This window comes from Astatotilapia calliptera, chromosome 3 (genome assembly GCF_900246225.1).
Source record: "Astatotilapia calliptera chromosome 3, fAstCal1.2, whole genome shotgun sequence".
Classification (NCBI taxonomy): domain Eukaryota; kingdom Metazoa; phylum Chordata; class Actinopteri; order Cichliformes; family Cichlidae; genus Astatotilapia; species Astatotilapia calliptera.
The window spans coordinates 43590685-43598378 of record NC_039304.1 but is presented as its reverse complement, the minus strand read 5'-3'; positions in this window follow the sequence as shown (position 1 = coordinate 43598378).

Sequence of the window (7694 nt, the reverse complement as noted above, 5' to 3'; positions counted from 1 at the left end):
AACCAGCTCCTCTGCATTTTCAACAAGTCTGAGCTCATTAAAATGAATCCAAATGTTTGATTTCTCTTTCTTAATGGGATGTTTCCAAACTCTCCACATCTTTTACTCATTGTTGGAAGCTCATCATTTCAAAATGTTTCAGCCATATAAGCTGAAAATATTGGCTCAATTGTTTTGAATGCAGTTCAAGCAGAAAATGATTGTATTGTACTGAGGGATCATAATGCATGCGGCTTATCTAATAAACAGCAGACGCTGATTATTTGAAACTAGTCTTGTGTTTTTCCCATTTTGAACAAGAACAAGAACATGGTGCAGGATGTTGGTAACAGCTTCGTTATCAAACTCTTAGAAACATGTAAATATCTGTGTTTAGCACTGCGTATGTTGTGTATCACTTTAGTTTGTATGAAACATGAAAAATATCACAAAGGGTCCTGGTGAAGAATATGCTGGAATTTGGCGACAGAGATGCTCTGTATCTCATTGTACAACTGTATAGTGACAATAAAGGCATTCTATTCTATTCATTCTATTCTTTGACGTCAAACTTTTAGAAGCCGTTTCATTGTTTATCATGCAGCTCTAGTTTGATAAAACGCTGCATCAAAAACACAGGAAATAATGTCACATGTTTATTTCCACAAAGCAGAATGAGTCTATTGCTGACAATAAGTGATGTTCAAACAGAGTGAGCATTTCTGAGCCCCCCAAAATAAACTGAGTAGTTCACTAAATGAAAAATGGACTGTGAGCTCAGTTCCTTCATCATTAGTATGTATTATATATGTCTATGTATTTTATTACTATAATATATATCCGGTACCACTGCTGCTAGTTTCAATCATTGTGCAAATGTGCTGTTTATAAGGTTGGAAACCTGCAGTCAGCTAAGACTGAAGAAGTCACCTGGATCAGTGACCAAACGTTTCTCCCACTGAAAACGTCCAGATGAGCAGAATCAACCTTTTGGGATCAGCCAGCAATGCAGCTGTCAGGGTTGCTGGGTCATTGACCCAGTGATTTCAGTTTGTTCATGTTCAGTTTATTTTGCCACATCAATGTTGTTCTCACTTCCTGTTTTTCCCGTATCAGCTCGTCTCTCATGTCGTTAGCCAGATTATGTTCAGCTGTGTACTCACCGGTCTCTCATTATCATCCGCATCAGTCTGTGTATTTAAGTCCTCAGTTTCCTCCAGTTCTTTGTTGTGTCATTGATGTTGATGTTGTCTCTCCGCATGTATGTTCAGTTCAGTCACCCAGTCAGTCATTTCAGTTCATGTTCTGTTCATCCAGCCTACCTACAATAAAACACCATTAACACCATTATCCTGCACCGTGAGTCCAGCGTTTGGGTCATGTCTTCCTCGCCTCCACACACGACATGCCTGACAGAATGACACGACCCGTGCCAAGAAGACACGCTTTTGAACCAGCGGACTCTGACCTCTTTGAGCGGCAGGAGGCAGAGCTCTCCTTGTGGGCAGAAAAGCTTAAGGAGAGACAGACGCCCGTCATTAGATTTACTGCAGAAACTGGATCAAACTGGAGCTCTTGTTGGGATCCAGGATGCAGCAGGTCTGTGCTGAGCAGAATGAATAAAGCCAATAAGATGTCTCTGTATGAGGAGGCGGGGTCACAGGAGGTTCACAGAAACTCTGCAGCAGCATCATCAGCTCACATGGAAACTTTGATGATTCACTTCTGTGGTGTTTTTACAGAAACACGTCACAAAATTAGCTCCACCTGTTTTGTGAGCTTTGAGTTTCTTGTCTTCATCCTGGATGCTTGTGTTGGTGTTTTTACACACAGCAGATATTTCCTGGTTGCTTCCTTGATGACCACATGAAGCTTTCTGAAGCTTGGATTGAAAGCGCTTCATTACTCAAAGCTTTCCAACACAGGCCTCCGTGCTGCCATCCTGTGGACAAACATATGAAGTGCAGCGTGAAGCTACAAATTAAACTGCTTCAGCTATGTTTATATATAACATACTATAACCCATATAACTATATGTATAGTGTATTATGTAGGTTTTAGAACTGAGAGGTAAATTGCTGATGGCCTGGTTTTTATTTATGTTCCCCATGGTTCACCAGCTCTCACACAACATCAGCACCGATGATCCACGTCCTTATAAACCTCTGAATCAGGTCCTGAAGCAGTGACGTCCTGAGTGAAGACCTCACTGATCACATGACTCTGGTCACCTGACTCAGTGTTTCTGAAGCAGTGTGCTGGGTTTTTAAAAATACGTGGCTGCTGCCTGATGTTGGGCCCACAGAGGAAGACGACTCACTCACTCGTCTTCACTTCCTCCTTAAACATGTGGAAGGAGAGCAAAGTGCTGCCAGACTCTTATTTCTGACAGGAACAGAAGAAACCACAGCAAACTGTTCCAGTTCTTCATCTTCATCACAATCTATTTATTTCTGATGGTGTCTTCAGTCTGAGGGTTTGAAGTTTCCATGTCTGTGTGATGTGTGGTGTGAAGGCTGCTGGTTAAACTGGGACTCACTGTTTAAAGCACTGAGTGCTCATAGAGAGATGCTCCATGAGTCAAATACGAATTACCCACGTCTCCCACTGGGGAATTGTAGAAAAGAGGAGAGGCAAAAGGGGTACACTGTATTTATAGGGTTGCACCAAAGAAGAACAATGAGGAGGGGGTCTAACTGATAATAAATATAACTACAGGCTTGAAGATATACAGTCAGGTATAAAGAACACATTTTGTGAGAAGTGTTGTTTGTTTATTTACAAAGTTTGCTGTTTCAGTGATAGTTGTATATCATATTATATCACTTCAAACAGAGGTGATCCAGTAATGCTGCACCAATGAATTAGACTAACTGTTCACGTTAGCTGAAGTTATTAAGTCAGCTAAAGAGTTGGATGCTGTGTAAGACATAAATAAAGCTAAAACACAAAGGTTTGGACATTTGCATGTTGCCCTACTGTAGGGGTCTCTGCAAGCATACAGGGCTCTGACAGGGTACAAGATGACAACTTTGTCAAAGCTGAACCAGGGCAAACTACCAGGGTTAAGGGTTAACTACCAGGGTTAACCAGGGTTAAGTTTAGCTTTGCAGTTTGCTGTCTCCAGTATCAGTGAAATGCAGTGACATTTCTGTTTCTGTTCACTTTCCTGAAGCACTCGCTATTAGGAAAAAGAGAACCCCGGAAACAAACTTTAGGGCCAAAGGTCACATATAAAGCAAATACAGACAGATGTATAGAGAAAAAAATCAACTGAAAATACTAACTATGCTAAAAACAAACAAACCCGAATGTCCATAAATACAACAAATAAATAACAAAAGGCTCTTAAAGTTGTAAAGTAACATGTCAGGTAAAGTTCTTCATGTTTGTACGTGAACTTGAGTAAATGTGTTGATCTAGTTTCCAACAGTTCCTCACACAGTGAGGTGAAGTGAGTGAAGTGGATCAGGTTTTCACCACTGCAGAACACACCCACATATGTCAGGGAAGTGGGAGGGGCAGTAGGAGTGGTGGGAGGAGCAGTGGTTTGTAATGAACTGTGTGGGGAGGGGAAGGTAACAAAGCCTGCTGGTGTCCCTGTAACTGTGTCGCTGATCCATTTCTGGTACTGGGACACAGGACTGTAGGCTGAAGGAGATGCAGTGCATCCAGGCAAACTGAAAACTCCACTCTGGAGCCAGACTGATTTACTCTGAGTCATCAGTGGCACTCCAAGAGTGTCCTGTGGAAAGACAGTGATGAAAGTTATCAGGACAGATGTGTAACTCTTAGAGGTCGACCTTTTTCACCTGAGAAAGTTTGAACTTTCTCAGAGCACGTTTTTTTAAAGCAGGAACTTTTTCCAACAGATATGTAACTTACATCTTTATGATTCATTTTAGAGTTTCTAAAATCAGATCGTGGATCAGTGAGTGTGCTGCTGATAATTCTGTGTTTTCCAAAAGTTTCATGAAAGTATCAGATTAGTTGAGGTTAAACTGGTTAGTTTGCAGGGCTGTGGTGAAGGTTACAGAGGTGCTCGGTGCAGAGTGTGGTCAGTGTTAGAGTGCACCAAGGTTAGCAGACGTCAAAGTCAATTTATGCCGATCCTTAAGTTCTCTTTTGAATGCTGGAGTTACAGAGTGCAGGCTTTGGATATCAGCCAAAGAGCTCATGTAACATCTGTTTATATGTTGTTGAACTGAGTGGTGACTGTGACGTGACATCAGCTGATCACAGCTGCAAAGGAAACTCCCAAAACAAATGACTGTGTGACTGAGTCTTTCCCATCATGTGTTCATTAATGAGCCTTACAGAGGTGCGTAGTTGTATTTATTAGCAGCAGCGTTTAACCACTTAAACTTAACCCTGAAAATAAAACACAATTTAAAAAAGATTACTGGAAATTCAATGCAGATCTGTTAATTGATGATGGGGATGTTAAGATAGTTAAAGAGCTCCTCCATAACATTTGCAATGATGGAACAATTGAGAATTTTCAGTTACGTTTGAAAGTAAATTACTTTACAATATAAATAACTATTGTAATAGACAGTTTGTGTCAGAGGCTGATAAGAAATCCCTGTTGTCTTTACAGGCTCAATTAGATGATCTATACAAGAAAAAGGCTGATGGAGCTTACATTACAGCTCGTGCAAAATGGATAGAAGAAGGTGAAAAAGTGCTTCATATTTCTACAATCTGGAGAAACGGAGGCAAGAGAAGAAATCTATTAATACATCTATCGTAAATGGGGAGGAATGCACAAATCATGAGACTATAGCGGAAGAAAAACAACAATTTTATTCAAATTTATACTCATCTGAATATTTAATTACTGATTCATTAACTTTTTTTGATCAGACTGAACCTTATACTCCAAAATCGATTCTGCATTCAGAGAAATGTGTGATTCTGATATATCACTGGATGACTGAGATCAAGCCTTAAACAAACTGAACATGGACAAAGCTCCTGGTCAGGACGGCTTGACTGCAATCTTTTATAAATTCTTCTGGAAAGAAATAAAATAATTTTTCTTCAAAACAATTAGTGAAATCATTAGTAATGAAACATTAGCAACGACAATGAAACAGGGTCTTATCTCCCTTATTCCCAAACCTGGTAAATATAAAAGATTAATCGATAATCTACGACCAATTACTCTATTGAATACAGATTATAAAATTCTTGCTCATGTTATTGCAAACAGATTAAAGGACGGCTTAGATCAGATTATTAGTGAAACACAATCTGGGTTCCTTAAAAAATCGTTCCACAATAATATTAGACTGGTTTTAGATCTACTGGATTAAAATCACTTAATTGAAGATGATGGTGTGATTCTTTTAGACTTTTATAAAGCATTTGATACGGTCGAACATCCTTTCATTTTAAAAGCTCTGCACTATTTTGGTGTTGGTAAAAAAAAATCACAGATTTAATCTCTCTATTATACTCTGACATCAATAGTTCTGTTTCTTTACATTTTGGAACGTCTGAACGATTTAACATCAGTCGAGGAGTCAGGGGTGTCCAGCTTCTCCGTTACTTTTCATTATTGTAACGGAACTTTTAGCTACTTTCATGAAACACAATCCAAACATTCAACCCCTGAATTTGATGGGAGCCCCGTTGATCATAAGTCAATTAGCAGATGACACTACACTGTTTTTAAAGAACATGTCACAGGTTCCTCTCGCACTAAATGAAATTTCACTTTTCTCAAAGGCCTCTGGTTTGTACCTGAATCTTAGAAAATGTGAATTATTAACTATTCATGATTGTAAACCCAGTAGCTCTCTTAACATAGCTATTAAAACTGACATTAAATATTTGGGTATTATAATCTCAAAGAACACAGATAATAGAGAGAAACTAAATTTTGAGTATATTACCCAGAAATCTAAAAAGATCCTAATCAGCTGGTTACAAAGACACCTCTCCATCTTTGGACGCATCTTGCTTACTAAAACAGAAGGTGTCTCTCGACTGATTTATCCATCACAATGCTGATATATTTCCAATAGACTAATCAACAATATAAATCAAATTAACTTTAATTACATTTGGAGAAACAAGCAACATGTTAGGAAGAATGATGTAGTGAAGTCATTTGAAGAAGGAGGTTTGACTGTGATGGATTTTGAAGCAATGATGGTTCCATCAAACTCAAATGGTTGCAGTCTTTCATAAACAACTCAAACAGTATTTGGTTTTATATCCCCAAAGTAATCTTTGAGAAGCTTGGTGGCATTGAATTTCTCTTAAAGTGTGACTTTGAAATCTCCAAATTACCAATTAAATTATCCAATTTTCACAAACAGGTTCTCCAGTACTGGAAAATGATTTACAAGCATCATTTTTCTCCACATATAAACTCGATTTGGAACAACAATGTGTATTGATAGAAAGAAAATCCATCTTTTATAAGGATTGGATGGATCGTGGAATTTGGACCGTTTTACACCTTTTAGACAATGACGGCAATTTATTATCGTATAATAAATTCATAGATAATTACGGCTTACCATGTACTCAAAGTAAATTCACTAAAGTTGTGAAAGCCATTCCCCCTGCAGTGATTCAGATGGCTAAAGCCAGTTTAACCTGTTCTTCCTCTATAATTCGTGAGCCGTCCTTAATTATTGATGATCGTCAATTTGAAGGAAAGACATGCAAAATTCTAACCAAACAACTTTTTCCTTCTCAATTAAAAAGAAAATATTTGTTTAAAGATTATAATTCGAGGTTTTTGACTGAGTATCTTTCTTTTCCAATTCCACCAAAAGCAAAAGCAAATCACTTTAAAATCTTAAATGCCATATACCCGTCCAAGGACTGTCTTCACAAGAAATTCAGTATAGATACGAACACACTTTTTGCAACAGTGATATTGAGACTACAGAGCACCTTTTTTATTCATGTGAGAGTTCCAGATGTTTGTGGGATGGTTTTCAGTCCTGGTTAACCTCTAAAATATTGACTGCCCTTCACTAACCAGGTGGTGGTGGTCAGACTGAAGAGGGAACATAAGAAGAGTTTCATGCTGGATTTGAACAGGACAGGAAGATAAGCTCCGCCCAGCAGCTGAGTCCTCTCTGCTCACACTGGTGTTGGACTGCAACATCAGGGAGTCTGCTTCCACATCTGGTTTCCACAGCTGGAGGAAGCTGTCCCACGAGCACGCCTACGCCCCTCTGTCATTACTGAAGTAGTGATGGTGTTTAATCAGTGTGAGACTGTTTCACTGGTCCAAGCAGAGATTTACATAAATGAGCTTTTATGAGTTCTTATATTATCTGATCAGGCCGTTTGCTCCTGTTAAAGAGAAATGTGCATCGAACGTTGTGGGTATTCATGAGTCTAACAGTTTAAACCTGTGTGTGACGTTGTGTCCTTGAACGGCCCTGACAGACGGCTGTAGTCCATAATATTAATGTTTCCTGCTGACTGAAATAAGCAGCTGAGCTCTGTGAGGGCAGAGCTGCTGCTAACAGGTGAGTCTGTTACCTGGACTGGACTGAGTGAGCTGCTGTGTCACAGCTTTATCAGTGACACACTCAGCATGTGTGTGTGTGATATGTCACAGTGCTTGAAACACACATGAAAATATATTAAAGGTTGATTCTTTTTTCTTTTGGTTTGTGGAACAAAAATCAGCAACGAAGAAACGCGAGCGTAAAACTTGGTGTAGAAGTGCAACAAAGGTA